The sequence below is a fragment of the Vicugna pacos genome, chromosome 6 (assembly GCF_048564905.1).
Source record: "Vicugna pacos chromosome 6, VicPac4, whole genome shotgun sequence".
Taxonomy (NCBI): domain Eukaryota; kingdom Metazoa; phylum Chordata; class Mammalia; order Artiodactyla; family Camelidae; genus Vicugna; species Vicugna pacos.
The window spans coordinates 57,886,571-57,911,785 of NC_132992.1; the positions used below are offsets into that span (position 1 = coordinate 57,886,571).

At 36.9% G+C, this 25,215-nt stretch overlaps 1 long non-coding RNA gene across 1 annotated transcript in view; it reads left to right on the plus strand.

Annotated features, from left to right (window-relative positions):
* The window catches only part of LOC140696936 (uncharacterized), a 156,630-nt gene that overhangs the window by 120,415 nt on the left and 11,000 nt on the right, over nt 1-25,215 (plus strand). The window contains exon 3 of the long non-coding RNA XR_012073634.1: nt 18,863-18,966. This is a non-coding gene — a long non-coding RNA (uncharacterized lncRNA). The remainder of the gene's footprint in view (nt 1-18,862; nt 18,967-25,215) is intronic.

The following is a 25,215-nucleotide window of genomic DNA, read 5'->3' on the forward strand; positions in this document are numbered from 1 at the left end:
GTGGAATTTGATTCATCCTACATTGGGGGGCCTTTGGTGGGTAGGAAAGGGGTTTCCTCGAACATCCTCGCAGCGCTTCCCACAAACACCTCGTGCCTCATCACTGCCCTTTCCCCTGCCTGAAATAGTCCTGATGGGTTACTTCCTCATGATGAAAAACAAGCCTCATTTGTGGGCAACGGGGTAAGACTCAGGTTCTTTTGGGCATGCTCCCTGCATCTGGCACATAAGTGAGGAATAGGGAGTGCCGATCCCAAAACCTACGCATTTAAGGGGTTTTCGAGTACTCAGCATGGAGCCGGTATTGTCTTGACAGGCCCATAGCATGTGCAGTAGAAAAGGCAAACTCACCTGTCTTCCCTATGTGTTATTCACCAATTGTGTTTGAGACGGATTATCATGATCCTGTCCCGCTAAAACCAACAAACACACGTATAACATTAAAAAAAAAAATGAAAAGGTCTGTGTTCAGTTTCTACATATTAACCCTGGATTTCACCATGGCATTCTAGCTTGATATTTTTTTGTTTATATTTATGCAACGCTTCTAGGATTTACTTGACTATGCTGTTTTTCAAATTAAACCAAAGTTTCAGGAGGATCTTAAGGCACAGAAGTGGGGAGTTCAGAAAATGCTTGCTGATTTATTGGGCAAAGAGAGCCGTGAAAACTTTATATATAATCTCTTGGACTCACCTGTCTTACATTCAAACATTCTAGGCCAGTTTGATTCTAGGCCCAATTTTCTATCACATGGGGTCATTTGGAGTCTATAAATAGATTTCCTTTTACTTTCTTTGCACCTGCTCATATTTATTCCTTAGGAGAGCCATTAAGCCAATGAAAACCAATAGTCAGAAATGAAGGTTGCAGGCAATAAAAACAGTATGTTTTTATGTTCTTGAACATCACCCATTTTATTAAGCCTTATGTGAGATGGAAAGTGTATTTTGAGATGATCTTCATTGTCTGTACCTAAGATCTTTCTCTTCTGCTTTTGAATACCAGCCTTATAAAAATCTTTCTTTTTGCTCTAGGTTATTAGACTTATGAGTAAATATTAGACTTACAAATATTTTTATATTAAATTTAATAAAGTATCTAGGAAGTTCTTTATAAAGAAAATTTTATCATAAGGCCATCAATTTGAAGAAGTTCCATTTCGTTTGAGCCCTTCTTAGTAAAGTTTTTTGTAGCACAACTGTTCTAACTGCACATAAGGGAGTGATGGTGATTCAAAGGGCATAGTGCAGCTCTACATGAGCCATCTGGGAGAACATGGAACACTTTAAGTCAACAGTCATAGCAGGGACTGGCCCAGGAGCCAAAAGGGAATTTCAAATGGAAGGTCAGTATCTGTGGCAGAAACAATTATTTTTCCAGTCTCCCCTTTTGATAATTTTTCTATCCCTAAATACAGAGTATTTATTTTCCAAAATACCCACCTAGAGAGACTTAGCACATGGAGGTTCAAACTGCCATGACATAGATGGCTACATCACAGATTTCACACAGGCCAAAAGATGAGACAGAGCAAAGATACTTACATTTGCTGAAAAGATATGCTTCCACCTGTCCATGAGCACATGCTATTAATATTTATGTTATTTATTCATTCCTTTTTTGGCCATTCAATGACTATGATTGAGCTTCTACTGGATATACATCATACACATGACAACACATACCGCTGGGGTTGTGTATATTTTTCTAAGACGTGTGGGAACTGAGACTATATATCGTGGAGGGAAGCAAGAAGTGGGTTGAGGATGACCAAAAGGGAGACAGAAGGAGAGTTCTCCTTCAACACTATTTTGAAAAGAGGCAAAGATGCTTGGTGCGTGTCCATTGAATGTACGATGGAAGTATTCATTCAGTGTGCCTGTCTATCAGCTGCCGCATCTCATGTACCGTGTAGAACACTGACACAAAGTAGTGTCCCCCAGGATCTTCCCTTCCACAGTAATGTAATGTTTGATCATTTTTACTATCTGTCATGGCAGATACGTAAACTGATACTCCTATTCTAATGGTGAATAACCCCACTATTCTTTAAACCTTCCAGATGGAAGATTACCAATATATTGTAAGAGTAATTTAAGTTAGATTAAGTACATATGTATATATAGTTACACGAACATCTTTAATAAGCACTAAGAATTGAAAAAAATTATGGTGTTCCTTGCCTCTTCCACAGTCCAAGTAGCAAAAATTTAAAACCAATACCAAACCAAAAACAAATGTAAGGAGGAAGAAAGATATGATTTTTTCCCCTATAATGGCTACTTAGAATTATTTGGGGATTACTGGGATGCCTTAAAAGATCAACTATAAAATCTCAAATATATGTATTTTTTACTTTTCTTGGTGCCTCTGGTACCAAGTAATGCGTAATCCTGCACTGTTTTTGCATTAGAGTTTAAGATGGGACTATATTGTTTTTCTTTTCTACCTTTTACTGGTAAAGCAACTCTCATAATGCCCTGCTATGATTTCAAATTCTATTTTCTTTCTAGTCCCAAATTCTGTTGGTGGTATACAGGAGCTCTAATAACACACTTAACCAGTTTCACTTTGTGGCAGCTCTTTCTTTTCAGCATTCTACGCGATGGTTAAGTTCTCCGAAATGTAACACGGGCACAAGGAGCATATATTCCCTCTCTAGGCTCTCCTTGGTCCATATCCATTTAGTCATGTGCCAAATGAGCTTATGGTGTAGCATATTTAGAAATATCTAAATAGCTCAGGGTAAAGTGTTCAAAATAAAGTTAGGGCTTTTTATTTAAATTAAACAAAACAAGATATTACGCTTACTGTTTGCTACCTGTGTCCTGAACTCAATAAAAAAATGACTGGTAGCTCAGTAATTGCTAAAATAATTAGCTGCAAATATTTAATAAAGTCAAATCACAAAACCTAACCAAAACCATTTATTTTCTTACTCTCTGAGCTTGATGTTTATATTTAATATTATCAAAATGATGTCATAAGGATAATAAAAAGGCCATTTTAAATAAGAAAAAATTATTAATAAATCAATACATTTTTCCTGCTTAAGATTTATCTATCTCTAATATTGAAGATGTTATAAGCAATAATTTTTAAAGTTGCTATTCTATTTTCTGAAAAAAAGTAACTGATAATAAAAGATACTGCTCTTCCCAAATACCTCTGTACGCTTCACTCCTACTGGAGACATGATTTTATTATATAAAATAAGTTAATTTTGTTGACTATATATTCATGATAAATAGCATCAATATATAAAAATAACACACCAAATAGTCACAAAATAATGTATATCTCTGATCGCATTACCTGGGTGCTGTGCTGATGTGACAGGTGAACAACAGTGACATACCCGGTGAGCATAAACATAAAGATGTTCTCAGCTTTGGAGAAACAAAATGGCTCCCACAGTCTATCCGTGGAGGATACAGAGGATAGTCTCCATCACATTAATAAGACTGAGCACCAAATACCTTAACCATTTTGAAAATTAACACTGCATTTCTAAAATGCAGGTGGTTTATCTGACATGGTAAATACCGGATGTTAATTAATTAACTAATACATTGCCTGAAGTCTCATGTTAACATTTAGGTCTATCTTAGTGGTTAAAAAGTAAAAGTCCTGTAACATCTTCAAAAAGAGACTATATTCTGGCAGAGAAACAGTCATAACACACTAGTATCACCAAACGCAGACATAGCCGCAGAGACAGGCCTAGGAGCTGTTTCCTGAAGCCCTCTGGAGCTCAGGATGGCCTCCACGGGCACTGCCTTAGACAGGTGAAAAGTGGCTTACATGCATCCCTGCTCAATTCAACAGCAAGGCAAAGACAAGGGCTTGCCAACAAAGTGGAAAATAACTTTCCCAGACTGGAGAGAGAGCACTTGGCATTCCTGAGGGACAGCTGCTTGCTGGTAGAAGTTGATGATAATAAACTAAACTGGGTGAGCATTTCCTAAGAAGAAATATTTAATTATCGTGCTCACCATTATGAGGAACTTCTGCCACTCTTCATGTTATTATACAGTAAATAACCATTTTTCTAAAGGACAGAGCTGTTTTAATTATATGACAATGAATGCATAATTATTATGTTTGTTAGGAATGAATCACAAGACAACAGGCTTGATATTGCTGCTCTAGTTAGTGCGTCTTAATTACTTTTTCATTTATTTTGCATATAAAAGCTATTTGCTAATTGTCTTTGCTGTAAATATGCAAAATATAATTAGTCATTCATAATTCTTTATGTGTTATCTAACTGTACATTTGTTTCTGAGGAACATATATTAAAGTGTGAGTATTTAATGGGATTCTTTGGTATGTGAATTATGCTTTTTAAAAAAAAAAACAGTTTTAAGTAAAAATTAGGCACGTAGCAGGTTTAACCCTATTCTTAGGGAAACTTGCTGTGAAAAAAAAACAGAGACTGAAAAATACGGAATTATGAAGTACATGCCAAAGTAGTGGAATTTTTTAAATCTTCCATGTGAAGACACTGAGGATGACATGAAGTATCTCTTATTAAGCCTTTAAATTAACCTTTTAGATAATCTCCCAAGCTACGCAGATAATCTTTAAGCATTACCAATTTCAATTTAAGTTTTTACATATTTGTGTGGTTACTTACCAGAAGGAGGAAAGAAATCCGTGGATGTGCTTAAATGTGCATTTTTAAGTGTTTCAAATGGATTGCTTACATCTGTTTAAAACATTAGGCGAACACTCTCAAAATTTTAAAATCTTAACGCTGAGTACTTTATAAAATCTATGTAAATGGCAGTATAAAGATTTTTTTTAACAATAAGTTAATTCTTTAGTGAATAATGTGAATGTTATGACGTGAACCCAGAGTGAGGTTTAGCATCTCAAAAGTGAACCATGCTGGACAGGTTTTCAGCCTCAGGAACATTTTTCTTTTTCTTTTCTTTTTCTTTTTCTTTTTTTTTTAATTAGTGGGGAACAGAAGTTGGGCTGGTTTCTTCTATGGTTATCACGTCAACATGAACTAACACTGCTGGGAATGCCTCTCTGTACTCAGATTCATTACAGTGACTGACTTGTTAAATGGACCACGTGCTTTCAAAATAGGACAGATATCAGGAGCATCGACCAAAGATTCAAATTTTTCTTTTCACTTGTCTCCATAAAATCCTGCCAGTCTATCCTGCTGATGCATGTCACATTCTACTTTCTTCACCTCAAACATTTGATTTACTAACCGGTTGTACTGTTAATCCTATGTCATGACACTTCCATTCACTTCTGCTTTTCAACTGAAAGCAGCTTCCTATGAAGATAAAGCTAGGTAAAATCTATTGTAAAGAGGAGAATAACTTGAATGCAGCTATCATATCAAAATGAAAACACACTTCTGCTCTCTTCACCCACTAGACATCCTGAATACTTTTCTTAATGATGAAGTCAAAAGGATAGCTGAGGAGAATGCAACTGCTGATAATTTTTTCCCCAGAAGTAATCCTACTCTGTAATTCTGTGATTGTTCTTATTTATGTTTGGTGAATCTTTTTAAGTGAACATATATAAAAACAGAATGATGGCAGAGTGTGCATTAGGAGAAAAAAACCTCGTAAACGTGCTTTAGGAAATTGTGATATGAATAAATTATATAGATTTCTGTTTATCACAAAAATATTTCAAAGCAGCTTTAAATAAAGCTTTTTAAACCAGCACTTGCAAAAACCATAACTTTTACATAGGTTTTGTTGTTCTTATTGTGGGGTCCTCTTTTTGGCTCCTTGAATGTTTCTTTCTTTTGCCTTCAGGAGAGCCAAAAACCAAAAAGTGAAATATACATTTCAAATATCATTCCACTTATTCAGGAAGGTTGTACAGATAACACTCAAATCTTAAATACTTTGAGTCCTATGGTGAAATGGTTTAGTTGGATAAGGTTGCAAAATGGAAAATATTGGGTAAAAAGATAATGATTTCACTTTACAATCTGAAATAGTGAAACTCACGTACATGAATCCTTATAAAGACAACGTTCCATACCTTTTATGCGTGTGTTGATAGCATGAAGTAGATTTGAAAATTACATTCCTATTTATATTTCCAAATGCTTTCGTTATTATAGGAAGAAACATAAGAATGATTTTTATTCCTAATTTTTGCAAACCTACAGCATTCTCAAATGATTCAAATATATAGGAGTTACCAGAAAATTCACTGTTTTTTGAAATGTGACTAAATGTTCAACAGAGGCAACAGGCCTCAGGAAGAAAAAAAAACCTAGTTTTTCACATTAGCTATAAAAACCCCAAAAACCAAAAATATCCTTTGATTATATTGTGGATATGCAAGTGTTTAAAACACTGGAAAATTCTAGATTTGCCTTCAGTGATGATGAGGATCACTATCTGTTCTCCTTTACAAGAAATTTGAGAGGGTAATCACTTGAGGGGCTTTTGGTCTTTTAAAAAATAATCCTTATCAAGCACCTATTTCACAAAGAATCAAGTCAGAATAATAAACACGGTCTTCCCAGTAGCACTAGACAGTATAATATTCAGAAGAATGTAAATGTAAAGAGTGACTGATGTTGAATAGATGGTAGGAAAGTAAGAGCTATAAAAGCTTCGTATCAGTACATTGACCGAAAAATTCATAGTTTTAATTTTTTTTGTATCTTTCAAGAGCCTAGAATTTTTTTTAAATAGAATTTCCAAAATATACTTGAACTAAAAGCCTTCTTTACAAGATCTAAGAATGGAACTATCCCAAACTTGTAGGTTCTGAATTGCACGTTGTAGAAAGGAACCATCCCATTGGCCTTAGTCAATCAACTGTCAGATCTCAGTGCTCATATGTAATGTTAAAACGTTCAAGGGAGGCTTGGGAAATGGCCCAGGGAGAAGTTTTAATCATGTTTATAAACTTGAGAAAATAGTAAATAAAAATCCTTGCACACATGCATTTTATAGATACACATTATATATATTTGTATCTATTTATTCTAACCTTCCTCCTGGGGAGACAGTTTGATCTAAATCAATCAAGTAATGCAATATCCCAATGGCAATTGGCATGACCTCCATGAATTCCTGTCGCTTTATTTTCACATTGTCTGTTAATTAGAATTTGAACTCAAGAGATAAGAGATTAGTTCATTTATCATTTGTTTTTTTATGTCCAAGCTCTACTTCCTCTCTCTTCCTCTTCAAAAAATTTACAACCTTTTACAGTTTAATCAATTTCTGTCACATGGTGCTGTTTTTGTCCCCTGAAAAATGGTCTCAGACGATCATCTGAAGAGCCAAATCTAAAATATCCTACTTTCTAGAAATAAAAATACCATCTTCTTCTCTGGCTTCCGACAAAGTCTTTGGGCAGGGAGAAAATTATCCGCCTAAGAAAAAACAAACACTCCTTCTACTGCGTGTTTGTGTTTGCGTGGATCAATTGTGAGACAAACAACATTCATTGACAGTTGCTGGCCATGAGTCTGCCTGTTTGAAATACCTTAGTCAGGAGAAGTACCACAAACTGAACCGAACAATCTCTCACAAAACATCTGCAACCATCTGACCCTGGCCTTAACCTTTAAATCTATCTTTTCATATTCATCTCAAAAGACCTTGTCAATGGCCAAGGAGACTCAAGAAAAGGATTCTTCAACAAACAAAAAAGATACAGAGGAAATTCAACCCAGATTAGGTGGCAGAAGATAATACAGTTTGCTCATTTTTATTCTGCTGCTCAAACTGGAGTTGAATTCATTTTCACTTTATCTTTATTCATGTTATTTAAACATAACATTCATTAGGATTGTGAACTGCAACAGATAGAAGAGAACAAAACTACTCGCCAAATTTGTTGGGCATCTGTTCCCACTAGAGGCGGCCCTTTGCCAGCTCCACATCATGTCATTTTTTTCCCCTGAATTCATTTCAAAGTCAATCCATCAGTTTATGAACTGTTTGATCACACTTGTCATTAACCAAGTGAAACATTTAATTTGTATTAACAAAAATGGGACAAATAATTAGTACAGGGATTAACCATTTTACTTTTTTTTCCATTCTTATTTATTAAACGTGTTCATTGTTGATATAATTTTTCCTGTGACACTATCTGGTTTTATTGGAAATAATGGGAAAAAAAAATTTTTAATGCAAATACTTATTAACTGATGGCCACTTAAAAAATAGAAACAAATATCTGGATCTCATGGCTTTCACTAGTAACTGCTAATTTCTAGTCACCATCTTCACCATCTTAAGATAGAATCATAGGTTCCCCAACAGCAAAGAGATTGAATGAGCCAACTGGCCAGAGACTTATGAGAAAAACCACAGTGATATCAAGTATCAAAGGAGATTTTATTTTCATTTTTGAATAAACCTAACGTTTCATTTTATACTCCAACTATACTGTAACGTTCTAACTATACTCTAACAAATGGCACAGGTAGCTTACCACAAAGAGCTCTCCTCTTCCCCACACTTGTCTACAATATTTATTTCAGTTTTTCCACCACATATCGCTATTTATATAACACATGAATTAGAAATGGAGCCATTGCTGTTGGTTGGGAATTTTGCTTTCAGGAAAACTTAGTCATCATGTGCAACTGCCGTGACTGTGACCTCATTGGGCACTTGTCGGCCTAGCTATGACAATTTGTTAATGAACTAGTTTTGTTTTTAATTGCTTACTTAATTATGGAGCACCAGCATAATAGCATTTCTAATTTGTATCATAATTGCACGCAGAGATGAAATGTTGGTGTCTATCATATGCTTGCTTCTAATCATCCCTCGTTCATGGAAAATTTTCCAAAGAGATATCTCCTTTAATATGATGATGTGGTACCAGTTATTTGAAATGTTCTCCTCTTAAGTGCAATTGTGTCTATAAAATAATTTCAAACTCTCCCTCTCTCTCTGAGTATATATAAACAGGTATATATAAGTTTATATGAACTTATTTAAATATTTTCTATTTTCAATGAGATAAAAGTACATAAACAAGCAAAAAATACCTGTTTTTGCCTGAATAACAAACATTGGCATTTTGACAGTGATATCTGTGACCATAACAGTTTTAAAGAATAGTTGATAAAAAGAGTTCATTTAAACTACAGGAGATCCTCCTCACTGTTGCATTATTAGCATCACTGCTGCTGTATAGAATATTTGAGATTCACCACTGGTGTGCGTTGTGTAAACCAGTTTTCAGCATGCTTCAAATCCACTGAGAAAAAAATGAAGGCCATCATTCTTTAAGATCAGATCACTAATCGAACAACACTTCTTTCTTGTCATGACCTAAATTTGAAAAATTCAGAGAATTAAACCAAGTCTCTTTGAAGATAAAGAACAAGTGGAAAGTAGGCTTCAGAAAGGAAGTCATGGTAGAGGCCACTGAGGTCACCATTGACCTATGTCCTTCTCAGTGAGTTTTCTTCTTTACAGTTAGTTCCCCGTGGAAAAATACACTGAATGCAAAACATTAGTTATGGGCCCAACAGCACAGTTCAAAACGTGTAGCTGACGTATGTTTCCCCCCCAAAAATACAAGTATTGGCCTGTTCATTGTCATCTACACAAAGAACTGAGTCCTAAAATCCTTTACTCAACTAAATTCTTAATAAGTAAACTGAGACTAACCCTCTAATACCAGATTTGTTAAACAACATGATTTAGGTCCTTGCTATTCATGCACCTTGTACAACTAAAATGACTGGTAAAGCTAGAATCATGAAAGAGTCATTTTATGTAGCTGCTAAATTCCTCTCAAATCTCCTTGCAACTTAACGAGTAAAGAAAGCTCAATGTGTAATGCCGGCTAATGTGGTTTATGCTAGAAAATAGTATCAACCTATCTTTGTAGCTTATCTAAGCCAGGATAATACTTTTAGCCTTTATAGTAGACCCAACTCCATTTTTTCAACTCTTGACTATGTATTTCCTGAAATCCTTTTCCAAAGAGTTAAATTGGATGTGAAATCTGTACTAGGCTATGGAGCTGTCTTTGTTCTAAGTCTCGCCAGCAAAGCCTCGCCTCTGTATCACTTTCATTGCGTTCTGATTGAGCTTGACAGTGTGACAGGAAAGCAAAGGGAGGCAATTCCAAACTGAATGAGAGTCTTTTTCAGCCACACAGCAGCCTCCTCCTTAGCCCCTAAGAAAAAGAGGTAACAGATGCCGATAGCAAAGCATCCCTAACAAAGTCCTAACTTTGATGCAGGCAGAAGAAGAAAAAAATGTAAAAGATTGTCTCAGTGCAGGAAAACCTTGAATGGAACACAAAGGAAGCAAAATGAGAAAAATTGTGGTGCAGAAAATGGCTGGGAGAGTTACGGAGCTGCAGTGCGTTTAAGAAATGATTTTCCTCTTAAAAGAGGTTAGGGTCTTCAAAATCTGCTCTGCCAAGTCCAAGCATAGTTAGTTACATTATATGGGAATAGTTACATTATGTGCGGTCTGAGCAAAAGGTGATTAATGATCTGTGATTGCTTGGAAGTTGTTCATGGGAACGAATGCTCGGTTCCTTGGGTAAAATTCCGTTAAAAAGACAACTCTATAGTGTAGCCATTACCTGTGCACTCTGGGAAGCTGATTTTTTTCTGATTGAAAACAATATTACTAGTTATAATTTTTTTACTTCAATATGTTCTATAAGTAAATGGTTTGGAGCATCATTTATTTTCTATTGCTTTATACCATCTAAGGATCAGCATCTTGGCCCTATCAAATAGTGATTTCCGAGGGTACCTTGATCTCTGAAAAGGAGCTATGTTTAGTTGCATGAAGAAAATGTATTATAAGATATAAACATTTAAAATTTTATACTAGTGTTTCTTGCTTATTTAACTATTATTCAACAGATTTAAAATATCATTATCTGTGTAACCTGCCTTCATCCTTGTGGCACAAACATGAACCAAAGTAGACAAAGTCTATTCAGGCGGACCACAGCATCGCTAATGCCCATATAGTGCTGAGCCCACTGCTGAGATAAAGACTGGGAAACATGAGTGGTCCCCTCGCATCCACATTCAAGCCCTGGGATCTGATCACCAGGTCCTGAGAGTTTGCAGAAATAACTCACTCTTCTGGTGAAAGGAGTGAGAGACTTACAGGGAGAGCAGGAGAGCAGAGTCTCATGGAGCTCTTGTCTGTACTTGTCTTCATTTATTTTCAGAGACTAAAAAAAAAATCAATATGATATAAAGATTGCTATACTCTATCACGTAAAATAGTGGGGAGCATTTAAATGAAGAATTCCTTCCTCGATAATCCTCAGTGGCTGATGTGCTTGGTAAAGCTCTGTGAATTCAAAGCTCAATGACATGATAAACATCCCCTAAGGAGTCGTGATTGGCTATCGTGATATCTATACGCTGGTGGCATGGCAGTATAAATAGTACAAGCATTAGTCCTTATTACAGGCTAAACCTATGCAAACCCTGGTTTGCTACACTGAGTACATTTGTTTTTTGATACTAATATCACAGAGAATTTTTTTTAACTAGAATTTTTTTTAGAACAGTTTTAGGTTCACAGCAATGTTGAACAGAAAGTACAGATAGTTCTCACATACCCCCTTCCCCACACATGCACAGACTCCACTTCCACTTCTACCAGAGGAAGGTTTAAAGTACAGATTTTGTGGATTCTTTTTCCTCTGGAAATTTTATGACTTTTTTTCTCTCAAATATGATAATGCTGCTTTGTCTCAGGTTGAAATGTTTTAACTGCATACGAAGACTAAATTAAAGGTTGGTTAGAGTCTGTGAAAATAAAGCTTAGACCAGGAACATAGTTGGAGCAAAAGATAGTCAGAGCAAAGTTAAAGCTATCTGCACATTTTACTAGAATTATGGCTGAAAATGTACTACAGGTAAAAGAGATGAGGAAAACATGAGAATAACCTGGAGCTCTAGAACTCCTAGTTTAACTTATAAATGATTATCTCTGCTAAAGTAAAGCTTGTGCATATTTAATTGATAATGATATGTTAAGTGCTTATATTATAATTGACATGCACAGATACCTAATTCATATATGAGACCCTGTTGTAGGTTAACATTTATCTCTATACGAGTTCTCATAAGCTAGAGAATTAACAGTGATTTAAATCGTCTCTTTCATACTCACACTCATATACAGGTTATGCTATTATGTTTTCCAGATAATTAATGTCCCCTGTCTATATAGAACATGATTTGATTTCCTTTAAAGATAGCTAATGAGATAAAACAGGCACTATGAACCAGTTAAATCAACCACCTAATCTTGCACATGAAACATTAAACAGAAAGGAAGCATCTGCAATTAGCAAATTGCTTTGATGTGACTAAATATCTGGCTGTCTGCATCACCAGCATCGTGGGTCTAAGTCCCAGATGAAGCTGCTGATCTAGACGTGCTGAATGTAAATAGAATGGGCTCGTATTTTCTCATGTAGCTCACTTCTTGAGGATGGCAGTTCTATTTGATTTGGGGGACTCAGGGGCTGCAGACAAAGTTCGGAGAGGGAAGGGGGATAGGGAGAAGTGATCCCACTGTCCATCTGAAAGATCTTTGTTTCCTTCCTGGGGAGAAACAGTGCACATTTCCAAAATGTAGACGGGCAGAAGCATGTTGCATTGCCAAACAAGATGCTGAAAATGCAGAACTGGCCAGGGGATGGCCATTCCCTATGTATACATTCAACATGTAATTACCAGTTAAATATACATGTACTTTATTTTAGCAGAGATGGACAATCATTTATTAGTTACACTAGGAGTTCTAGAGTTCCAGGTTGTTCTCATGTTTTTCTCATCCAGATCTTATCCAAAGAGGGGACTGGCCATCGGGTCAGTCCAACATGGATCTGAAAAACTCACATACAGACTTCTTCACTGTGCTTGACAGAATTCCAAGATTTACTCAGGAAGTAGATGGAAGAACACACCTTCTGTTTCCCAAAAGCACAGGTCTCACTGTGGGGAAAGCCATATGGAGAGGACAATGGACGTAAAGAAAAAACTTTTAACGTGTAAAATGCTCATTTAGGAAAATAACATTAATTTTTTTTTTTTACTACATGTTAGTCACTGCTTTGGTTGCTTTGCAGGTCATCTCATTTAATTGTTTCCAAAACACATGTGCAGGATGTATTATTTTTATCACTCTAATTAACAGATTTTTATCACTAATTGACTGATGAGGAAGCAGAAGCAGAGAAAGGTCTGACACCCTGCACAAGCTCACCTGGTCCCTCACCTCAGTAGATGGTGGAGCTGGAATGTAAGTGCAGGCAGCCTGGCTCCAGCATCCATGCTCTGCACCACTACACTGCAGCTGCCATGAGAATTGCTAAGGTCAGAAGACCTGCTGCTTAATAAAAAAAGACAGGATAAGATTGACCTAATGGGAAAAAGCAACTTCATGAGCATTTTGGAAAGCAGCTAGATTTATGGGGGAACTGATCATGATGTCCAGGTACTGAAAGTGAAGACTTCCAGTTGTGATCACTAAGGGGAAAGTAACCCCCACTAAGCAATTAGGAAAGAGAAGGGGGGACAGCTAGGGCCGTGGACATTTGGCAGGCTGACACTACAGCTGAGTTGCTAGGTGCCAGGCATTCTCAGGAGCATCATCTTTGGTCCTCTTGACAACACTGGGAGGTAGATGTTAAAGCCCTATTATAAAAATTTAATAGACTTTGTTTATTAGAGAAATTTTTTCTGTACAGAAAAATTGTGCAGATAGTACACAATTCCTATATATACCCCTCCCCCCAGTTTCTCTTATTATTAATATCTTGCATTAGTGTGATACCTTGGTTACAATTGATGAGTGGATATGAAGCGCAATTATGAGCTAAAGTCCATTTGTATTAGGGCTCACTCTTTGTGTTACATGGTTCTGCAAGTCTTGACTAATTTGTAGTGTCATGTAGCTACTAATGCAGTATCATACAGAATAGTTTACTGCCCTAAAAAAATTCCCTGTGCTCCACTCATTCATCCCTCTCTGTTCCCCTTCTCTCTGTCAACTGATTTTTTTTTAAACTGTCTCTATAAGTTTTGCCTTTTCCAGAATGTCATATAGTTGGAATCATACCATATGAAACCTTTTCAGACTAGCTTCTTTCACTTGGTGATTGTGCATCTCAGGTTCCTCCATGTCTTTACAAAGCTTGATGGGTCCATTATCTCTGTCACAGAGTACTATTCCATTGTGTGGAAATACAACAGTGTGTTTCTCCATTCACCCATTGAAGGACATCTTGGTTGTAAAGCCCCATTTTTTTAATGAGGAAATGGAGACTCAGAGAACTTATCATGTGTCTAAGTTCCTGCAGCTAGAAAGAGGTAGAGCCAGACCTGGTCCAAGACTAGGGCTTTCCTCCCCCACGACAGCTGCTTGAGGGGGATTAGAAAAAACCAGGTGGGCAGCAGGTAATGGTGTAAACTGAGGCACTTGGTTGGTTGAACCACATGTCTCATTTTCCTTCTGAAGTTGTCCAGCTATATTATCATTGGGCAAAATACATGCTTCTGGGAGAGCTAGCCCCAGCAGAGTCACGTAGCTCCCGAAAAGTGAGAGCTCTGCATATAGAAAAGTTGTTCAGGAAAGACAAATACTCTATATCCTGGGCCCCGGGTTGACAAAGTGAAATATCTTGGAAGCATTGGCCAACAGTTTACCACCAAGGTAGCACTGTTCTCAGGAGCCCTGCAAAGGATTTATTGACTGCACCAATTACCATCCAGACTCCCTGCAGGACCTTCATTCCTCTCATTTAAGGGATCTGAATTCCTGTTAAGGGTCCAACCCCCTGGGGAAGAAGGCAGTTCTGCCTTACTGTGAATGAGGTACCGAGAGCCAAGTGAGAAGGTGAGAGGCAGAGGAAAAGAAGATGAAAGAGCAAGCAGGATGGGGTTGATGCCAATAGAAGGCAGTCTTCCCTAAACAAAGCTGCTGTTTCCTTCTACACAGAGGGGCCCGCACAGCTGTAACCCTCTCGGTCTGCAGTGCTCTCACTCCGGGAAGCAGAGTGGTGGTTGGTAGTGAGTCTGTGAAACCCACCTCCTTCCTTTCCTCTCCTCTTCTTTTAGTAGTGAGTGGCCAGATGCAGAACGCTCCCATCCTTCTCTCTGCAGTACCTGTGACAGGAGGCCTGTCCCAAGTGGAAGGCCTCTGACCATCCAGCGCAGGCTGTGCCTGTGGGCAGGGGTGGGGTGGGTAGAGGTCTGTTCGTCTCCATGTTCAGCACTAGAAAGCATCATGAGCAGGTAAAAAAGCCACATTCTCTAGTATCAGCTTTGCCAGTGACAAAGGTGACATTTTGGTTTTCGTCTGCTTTAGTATTTTATCTATTTCAAGTTGGTTCCAAATTTATGAGGAGAAGGAAAGTGATATTTTTTGGGTGCTCATCAAACCCAATTCATGGGAAATCAGACCACCTTTATCTGTTTACAGATTCCTTATTTATGGCTTTTTCCCCAAGGATTTCTTGAGCTTTGACAAGAAGAGAAGGAGTGAGGAGACAGAGGGTGACAGAGGTTTGAGAAGTGTTATCAATAATAAATGTAACTACTATAGCCTCACTGAATCCTTATGAACATAGTACCTGTGATTATTATACTCATTTTATAGACAAAAAGCAGAGGAAGCTGAGGAGCTTGCCCAAGGTCATGTGACTAGGAAGCACATCTGATTCTGGCTGGTTCCAAACTCTCTGCTTTCCCACTGTGTTTCTCCGAGAAGTGTTACATCTTCTTTCTCAATGTTCTTTTCATCTCCCGTTCCCTCTCATCCCTGCTGCCACATTCCCCATCTCTGGCTCATGTCTGGCTTGTCACCCTGGGTCCCCTCAACCTCTAGCCTTCCACTGAGTCCATTCTGCACACTACTACTGCAAGACTAGCCCACTACATTCAATACATGCCTTTCCAGATCCAAGATCATTCTCATTTGTTTCATTAGCTCCCAAAATATGACTGTCCCTTGAAGAGATAGAATACTCATTGATCATTCCACTTTGGAGCCCCAGATCTGACCTGGTATGAACTATTCATACTGAAGTCTGTATAAGTCATCTCACCCTTCTTTGAATAATAGCACTTATCTCCCCCTTCCCATGACAGTTACTACAATCCACTCAATAATCTTATTTCTTAATGTGGAATTATAAACTGTCCCCTTGTGGGACCACTACATACCCTACGATACTTACTTGTCCTTGGGCTTCTCTGTAAACTTTTCAAGGGAGAAGACCACAGATGTATCCCCTGAGGCCAGCAGAGTGCAAGGAAGATAAAAATTGCCCCACAGAAACCTGTTAAATGATTTAAATGAGTTCCCTTTTGCATTTCTTACAATATTAGGCATGATATTTCCAACTTAATATGTGGTCCTTAAATGCTTTTGAATAAATGAAAAAATACTTATTTAATTACTTCAAATAGATAAAGTATTGATCTTGCCTCTTTCCTAAATACTTCAGCCAAACTATACAAATATGATTTGAAATTTTGTTACCTTTTTTTTTTTTGGCAAGTGGCTCCAAGGGTTGTGTTGGGACCTTCATTTTCAGTCCAGCTCTGTAACTTTCACTAGGTGTGGATTCTTGGGAAAATTAAACTATGTATGTCTTGTTTCCTTCCTGGGAACAATAATAGTAAGGTTTTTTGGTTTTTTTTAAGTGAAGATAAAGAGTCATTTTATTAAAATGCTTAGAATAATGCCTAGCTCAAAGTAGACACAAAATAAATATTAGTTATTATTATTGTTGATAGAACAATCGCAGTGAATGATACAGGCACTTTAGATGCAGCATATTTTTTAAACTACAAGGGATAGGAAAGATTTGTTCTTGGATTTCTATCTTACAGGCTGTCACCATCTGAGATCCTTTTACCTTCTTTCTGCCTTAACTGCTGTCTTTAGTCTTCAGGGATTTTTGGAGACTTGCTGAGGTTTTTGCTCTGATGAGAATGTTTTGATTTGGGGGAACAGCCTTCTTTGGGCAAAGCCACCTCCAAGTGGTTTTTGAAGCCCATGCTAAGCAGATAAGGGTTCACTGGATTAGCAGTGGGAGTAGCAATGATGGAATGATGTGGAAGATAGCAGAGTAGTTAGCAGTCACTGGAATTTAGAGTTAGATGGAGAAATACAGTACTCTGGTTAAACAATGTTTAGTTCTTTAAGTAGGAGATGGAACACTGGAGAATTGAAAAGAGAAATTTCTAGGTCTCTAGGAGAAAAAAACAGACAACCAGGAAGGTTGATACTGACGTTATCCTTGCATTTCCTAAGAGATATTTAACAAGAGAACCTTTGCTGATTAACTTCCAGGCATTCATTGGTTACCCTAAGATGCATCCATACCTATTGTTTTTAGGTGAATTATACCATTCTCAGAGAAACTAGGGTAAAGCCCACAAAGGTACCCAATGGAACCAAGATCAGGAAGAGTGGTCAAGAACTCAGTACAATGGTACTGTGGCAATACAGAGCAAAAGCTTTAAGATGTGTATCTCCTTCCTCTTTTTTTTGAGATAGAAAAAAATTAAAATTTATTTCCAATTTTAATATCGCCACTGCAATTTCCCTTAAGTTGACCTTGAGATGCCTGCTAAATACCTGTGGTTTGATGACAACTAGAGTTCTTAGGCTAGAAAACAGTCAAATTTATTACTGGTTTATTTAGGTCATGGCCTTCCTTCTGAATCCTTTTGAAATTAATCATTTCTCCTGTAGTTATTATGGTCAAGCACATGATATGTAGTTACCACAGCAATTGATTTCAAATGAATTAGGCAGAGGAGCAATATTCCAACATAATTAAAACATGCAATTATAAAACATAATTTATATGATGTTTGCAACTGGTCAAAATGGGTTACCTATTAATGTTATAATATTGGGATTAATAAAAGTAGAAGAGTCTTGATCATTTTTTTTTCAGGTTTTAGCTCAGTCAATAGAAACTGATGATCAAGCACTTAAGATTGGATAAGATCATAAAAATGTGTGTGAAAACAAATTGTAGGTTCTTTAAATTATGTCTGTATAATTTGAAGGGAATATAGAGGAAAACATCTATGGGGTATATTACTTAGACTTGTGTTGTCCAATATGGTAACTATATAAATTTGAATTAATTAGTACTAAATAAAACTAAAAATTCAGTTCCTTAGTTACACTGACCACACTGCAAGTGCTCAATAAACATGCGTGGCTACTATCTACCATACTGGACAGCACCTATAAGGAACATTTCCATCATCACTGAAAGTTCTGTTGTAAAATACTAATCTAGATAGCATCGATGGATCAGGTTCCCCTTCTCTGGGATGAAATAAGCTAAATGCAAATGTTAAAAGGGATTTTTCTCTTTCCTTGTGATGCAGAGTAAGTTCTGCCAATTCTCCCTTAAAAATATATATATATATATATATATCTTCTTTAACCTACACTTTCATACCTAAGAATTCCTTCTGAAAATATATTTGTATAAGTGGGCAAATCTCAGTGTAAGAGGAAATTTACCACAGCAAATCTAATAGTAAATCATATAAAGTATTTTAAGTACCCAATAATAGAGGAGTAGCTCAATAAATTTTGGGACATCTGTCAATTGAATGATATAGGCCATTTAAAACAATAATGTAAATGTATGTTTAGTGACACAGGGTGATGCTTATGCTATATTGTTAAGGAAAAAAACAATATGTAAGTTTTGATCATGCTGTAAATGTATTATACTTGTGGGTGTGATTGCCTGGAAGGGTATTTGCTAAAATGTTAATAACAATGACCTCTGAATGTATTCAGATAAATTTTAAAAGATTTTTCTGTATTTAAAATTTTTTCTACAGAGTATTACCTGTGTGAGCATAATCTGGTGAGCAGAATGTCTGGGCTCCCATCGAGAGGCTGACATAGGACTGAAGAAGCAGCTGTTTTGGTCTCAAACCTAGAGGTGAGTACATATGTCTCCTGAGATAATTCTCCTTTCCAAAGAGCAACTGGGGTGTTTTACTAAAACTGTGCTTCCCAGACCATGCCTCATCAAATTGGTAAAGAATTAGCCATCTAAAATACCTCTAATGAATAAACAGGCAAAATGGTCAAAATAACACCTTAACCCATCTCCCCCACTGGACAGTCAGGTTCATGAAGAGCAGGGCTCGTAGTTGCTAGTTTGCATCTACCTCAGGTACTTGCAGGGTGATCGACCCTCAGTGGATGCCTTATATTTACCACGGAAAGAGAGAAAAACAGCATTAATTAGTTATTCAATAGATGCTCAGCTGAACTATATCCTTTATCATTTAGAGTTCTAACATGTGGCATAAACTCATCTGTTTCTTGAGATACATTTCACTGGTCTATTCATAGTTAGGAGAATTAATCTTATTTACTGTTGGTGGGTTATTTCAGCTATCCATGAGAGAATAAAATCTGCCACTATGTCAAAATAGTGAAAGTAACTTGAGAATTACATGCTTGGCGATATCTTCACCCAGTTTTTGTTGTTGCTCTTTGCAGACCTTTCCTTTCTCTCCTTTTTTTCTCTTAAAAAAGTTCAATACATTTTTAAAAAATGATGGACCCTAAACTATTTCTGATTTCCTGAACTGTGAACCAGTATTACCAGTTGCCCTCTGGAGATCCTATATGAATGTCTCGTAAACACCTCAGACCCTAAACTGAACTCAACATGTAATCCATCTTCTCATCCTCACTTTCTTGACATGCAAATGGTGCAGTATCTCTTCAATTCCCTGGGCAGACACTTAGAATCATCCTAAGTCCCTCACTGATTTCGTCTACTGAGTAAGTCTCAAAGCCCTATCGAGTCTACCTGCTAAATAACCCAGTTCCATCCACTTTTCTCTGTTCCCTCTGCAATTCATTGATTTGACAAATACTTATTAAGCAGCTTCCATGCTCCAGGCACTGTGCTATGCACTGGGGTTACAGTGGTGAACAAAATCTCTGCCCTCCGGGAGCCTGTTATGCAGCAGGAGACAGGTGATAAACAAAGCTATCTCGTGTAACAATTTTGGGGAGTGATAAATGCAGTGAAGATAAAGCAGAGGGTTATGGGAAGGGAGTGTGTTAGGTAGGATGCTGAGGCTTTATGGAGTGGGTATTTGTGCGGGCAAACTTGAAAAATGTGGAGGGTGAGCCATCTGAAGATCTGGGAGAAGAGTCACTCTGGCAGAGAGGGGGGAAAAGGCAAACATCTGGGGTGGGGAAAATTTTAGTGTGTTCTAGAAGGCTAGTGTGCCTAGAGTAGAGTGAGTGAGGCGGGGTGAGGAGGTTGGAGAACCAGGCAGGGGCCAGGCATACAGGGGATGTCTACCAAAAGGAAGGAGTTGAGATTTTTCCTACCTTTGATGGGAAGCTATTCAAGGTCTTGAGGAAGGGAATGACGTCATTTGATTTACATTTTTAAAAGACCACGCTGACTACAGTGTAGAGAAGATTGTTGGAGGGCCAGAGAGAAACCAGAAGATCCATTAGGGAGCTATTGAAATCTGGGTAAGAGATGAGGATGCTGGTAGCTGTAGAGCTGGTGAAAAGTTACCGGATTCAGGTATGTTTTGAAGGTAGAGCCAGAAAGACTCATAGTGGATGGAGAGGATGCTAGTGAAGGAAAGAGAACAATCAAAATGACACCTTGGTATTTAGCCTGAGCCAGATGCCTCAATATAATCTGTTGAACAATTCATCTTTTTGCCTATCAGGAGAAAATTATCTTTCTCATATTATATGTTACTTTCCTTGTAAATTTGGATTAATTTCTGGATTTTCTATTCTGTTTCTTTGATCTATTGCTGAACCAGTACCACATTCTTTTAGTTTCTAATTTAAAATTAAAATTATTAATGTGTTATAAATTTATATATTATGTAATATATTATAAATAAAATTATCAATATATAATAAAATTAATTTTATAATCATTCTTATTTTCAGCTCTGTCTTGGTTATTTTCATATTAATTTAGAAATAAATTTTAGAATTACTTTTATCAAGTTTCTCAAAAAAAGATCTGCTAGAATCTGATTGTTTTTGTTATTGTACTTATGGCTTAGTTTAGTCTATAATAACATTTAAAACTATTCTTTTTTTTTCCATGTTTACAATGTCCTTCTGTAAAGTTTTATTAATTTCCTTAATACAAAGCATGTAGGCATTTCTTGTTATTTCTCCTTTTATGAATGGGAAACTACTTAATCTGTTATACTTTCTAACTAGTTATTGCAGGCAAGTAAGAAAGTTATTACATTTGTATATTTGTATTTTAAACCAGACAATCTACTGAATTCTCTCATGTTTCTAATAGTTTTTCAGTTGATTCACTTGGTTTTTTTTCAAGACTATAATCTTTATAATCTGCAAATAATGATTCTTATACCTCTTCCTGCCCAATATTTATGCTTCTCGTCTCATTTTCTCATCTAATTACATTGGTGGGTACTTCAAGGACAATCATTAAATAATCGTGGTGACAACAAGTACCCTTGTCTGGTTCCTGGCTTTAATGAGACTACTTCTAGATTTTCTCCTTTAAGTGTTATGCTGGCTGTCAGTTTGTGATGCACAAGATTTGTAGGAGGTATCTTTTTAAATATATGGCTTAAAAAGTTTTGTTCTATTATCACAATATTAAGAACTTTTAAAAAGCCATTTTGGGGGTGGGGAAAATATTGAACTAATTCTGTGGTTTTAATTCTCTGATTTATTTATATGATAAGCTCTCAGTAGATTTTGTATTATTGAGCTGCCTCCAGAAGTCTGGAACTACCCTCAATTGATTTCAATATATTCTTATTTTATTCTACTATTTATATAGTAAAACATGCTAATATTTTATTTCATATTTTGTGTCTAATTCACAATGAGATTAGTCTATAGTTTTCTTTTCTATGCCATTTTTGTGATCCTTTGGTATCATTGTGGTGCCAGCTTTGTGAGAATAATTCTTTCCTTAAAATCTGATACAATTAAATGACTTAACAACCCCACCAGTGCATGGGGAGCCATCTGGTCCTGGCCCTTGCACAGTAGTTTTTAACCATTTTATGGTAGCTCTATAGGTTTTCTATCTCTTTTTAAGAAAATAAAGTCTACAGTAGATTTATATATTTTTAGGAAATGATCCATGTTACCCAGATTTTCAAATTCATTAGTACAAGATCATAAATATTGTGTGGGGTTTGCTTTATTCTTTAGATTTTTTTTTAGGTGTTCATACCATTGACATTTATTGTTATAGCATGTAAGCTTGGCCTTCTGTCAATCTTCGTATCGTATGTTGGAGTTTAATGCTTTCTCTCAGCCTTCTTTGTCACCATCTTTTGTAACAGTAGCAGTTGTTCATCTAGAAGTCTGAACACTGGAAACATGCAAACATCAGAACTGTTCTATGAGTCTGCACTGTCTTGGTGGCCCAGTACAAAGACATGTGCAAGAGATATCCAACATATGCAAGACAGAGAGATTATACTGGATGAGAAATAGTTTCTCGAAGTTATTTCATGTTGTAAAAATTTCATAAATTTCATTTGCAAAATGATAATTTGTTACTAAGAAGGAAATGCTTTCTATGTACATACTGATATATTTGAACCTCTGGTGTGGAGGGAGGGTTAGCCAAAACCCTATTCCTTTTCTGCTGTGGAACTTCTCTCACTCTACATGAATTTAGGCTAACCAGCATCAGGGAGCTGAATTCTGGCTGTATGAGTTCATCTTTGTTCTGCAGGCATAATCCTCTTCCTCTTTAAAAAAAAAATAGATTTGAAATGTATTTTCTGAAGTTAATTTATATCAGAGAAATTTCCGGAAGCACTGCCTGGGTCTGTGGGGCAAGTTGAGCATTAGCACACCTCCTTGAGGCTTCATTTCAACACTCCACAGGTCCGTTTACAACCTGTACTTTGAATCTGATTAGTTGCATAATAACTCCTGACATTTTTATACAGTGTGACACCTTTCTTTGGATGAGCTTAAAGTGTTTTACAGCCATTATCCTATTAACCCTCACCCTAGGGAGTGTTGGGGGTGGCATAGAATATGTTATTATCTTTCTTTCCTAGAAAGGACATGATGGCACAGGAAGTCAAGGAATTTGAGCAGCAGTATACACGAAGTTTAGTGGAACCGGGTATCGAAACAGGTTTCGTGGAGAGGATTTTGTTGTTCTGGTGTAAACCTGCTTCCCTCTATCAGCAAGTACCAAATAGGCTGAGTGGTGAGACTGAAAGTTATTCTTTTGTCAAAAAGAATTGGTTTAAAAAGAAAAAAAAAGGATGGGTTAATATATGCTGGGAAGAAGGAGCAGATGAGTTAAGTTAAATCATCCAGGGTGACAGAGCTGTTGAATAAATTTCTTCAAACAGTATGCACATGTAATTCATGCCTACTTTACTATGTGGTAAATGCTGCAATGCAGTGGGAGAAACCCAGGAATTGCTCTGCTTGGCACAGTGTAGGTACTAAATGCTACATATTTGTTGAAGAAAAGAAGGAAGGAAGGTGGGAAGAAAGAAGGGAAGATAAGATATTATTTCCATTGTGGAGGAGCTTACAACTAGGGAGGGAAGAATACTACAAACTAATATAAAGAACAATTATGTGCTGAACTTGGGAATGTGGTCCCTTGATGCAACAGGAGCACAGAGAAGGAAGAAACCTCTGTGGCCTGGAGTGATCATAGAAACGCTGTAGTACATGGAATCTGAATTAGCCCTGGAGAGCAGACAGATTCCGGAGAGGTGAAGAGAAGGGGGAGATTATCTTTGAAAGTGCAAGGGCCTGACTAGGCTGATGGTAGAGGGTTTATGAAGGAAGGAGTGCTTCTTTAAAAGTGTCTATTTAAAGGAAGAAGTGGGTTTTGCGAGATTGGAAAGAGGGATGGTTTCTTTCAGTCGAGACTGTGGAGTGTCTGCGATCTACCATACGGTAAAGAGGAGCAATCAAAGGAAACTCCTAGACAGGGAGGCTGAAAGAATGCCACTGTCAAGAAGGAAGCTTGTGTTTTGGAGGGTTGTTAATTTTTGAGTGTAGAATAACTTCACTTGTCTTACTTAGCACGTTTATTTGAAATTTTATGGATGCCATAATCTGATAGGAATGTTTGTTTCTCCTATAAAGGTGAGATGAGCTCACAACCGTCTTCTGTTATCACTGTAATGATATCTCTTTTTCACTATTTTTGTATTTTTTACTCAGGTTAGTGAAATATATATATATGTATGTATGTATTTACCATTATTAATGTTATTACATTTATTTTTACTGTTACTCAGTTTTAATGATGACTGCTGCATCCATTACCATCCCATCTCTTAACACGGTCCATATCTGGCAGAGATTTTCCTAGCAACTTTCTTTCTCTGACCTTGATTGAACAAGCAGAATTATATATTTTGCAAACAATTATTACTGTCTTTTGGAATTTTCTACATCTTCAGGACTCAAAACTCTTGTTTTGTTTAGTGTTCTCCTTCTCTTCCACAAAACAGAGGTGAAGTTTCAGAAGCTGAAATCTCTAGTCCCACGTCACATTGTCCTCAGACTAGAAGGAGACAATAGAAATAAGAGGGGAAAGAATTAACTCAACATTGTAGGAATGCATGTCAACCCGAGCAGGAGATTTCAGGTTATTAAAAGATAATATCAATTATTCAGAGTCTGAAGAAGGCAGGAGAGAGTCCAGCTCCAGATCTGGAAGCACTTTGAACTCTGAGGACTCTGATGAGGGCAGTGAAGTTAGAAGTATTAATATGCACCAGTGCAGAAAAGTAGAATCCATAGATTTGCAGCCCAGTCGCAGGTATAATTGCGGGGAGAGGGAACACATGAGCAAGACCCTCAGTTTACTGCATTTTAAGCTTCCCAAGTGTTTAGTAGCAGGGGGGAAATATTTAGAAGAAACTGCAAGAATTTGTGTGAAGTTCATTTCCCATTTGCTGCCTTTCCGTATAGTGGAAAGCCTGACTGAGAATGAGGTTCATATCAAATTCCTCTTTCTCTTTTCTCTCTTTGAATGTTCCCAGTTTAATTTGGGTGCATGCATTATCAAACATCTGTTTTAATTACAACCATTGTTAAGGTAGTTAATCAGTTGCCGTCTCTCACCAGCCAAAATCCTATATTGCTGAATTTTTGTATAATCAAAGATACAATAAATATAAAAGGAATTCTTGTATAT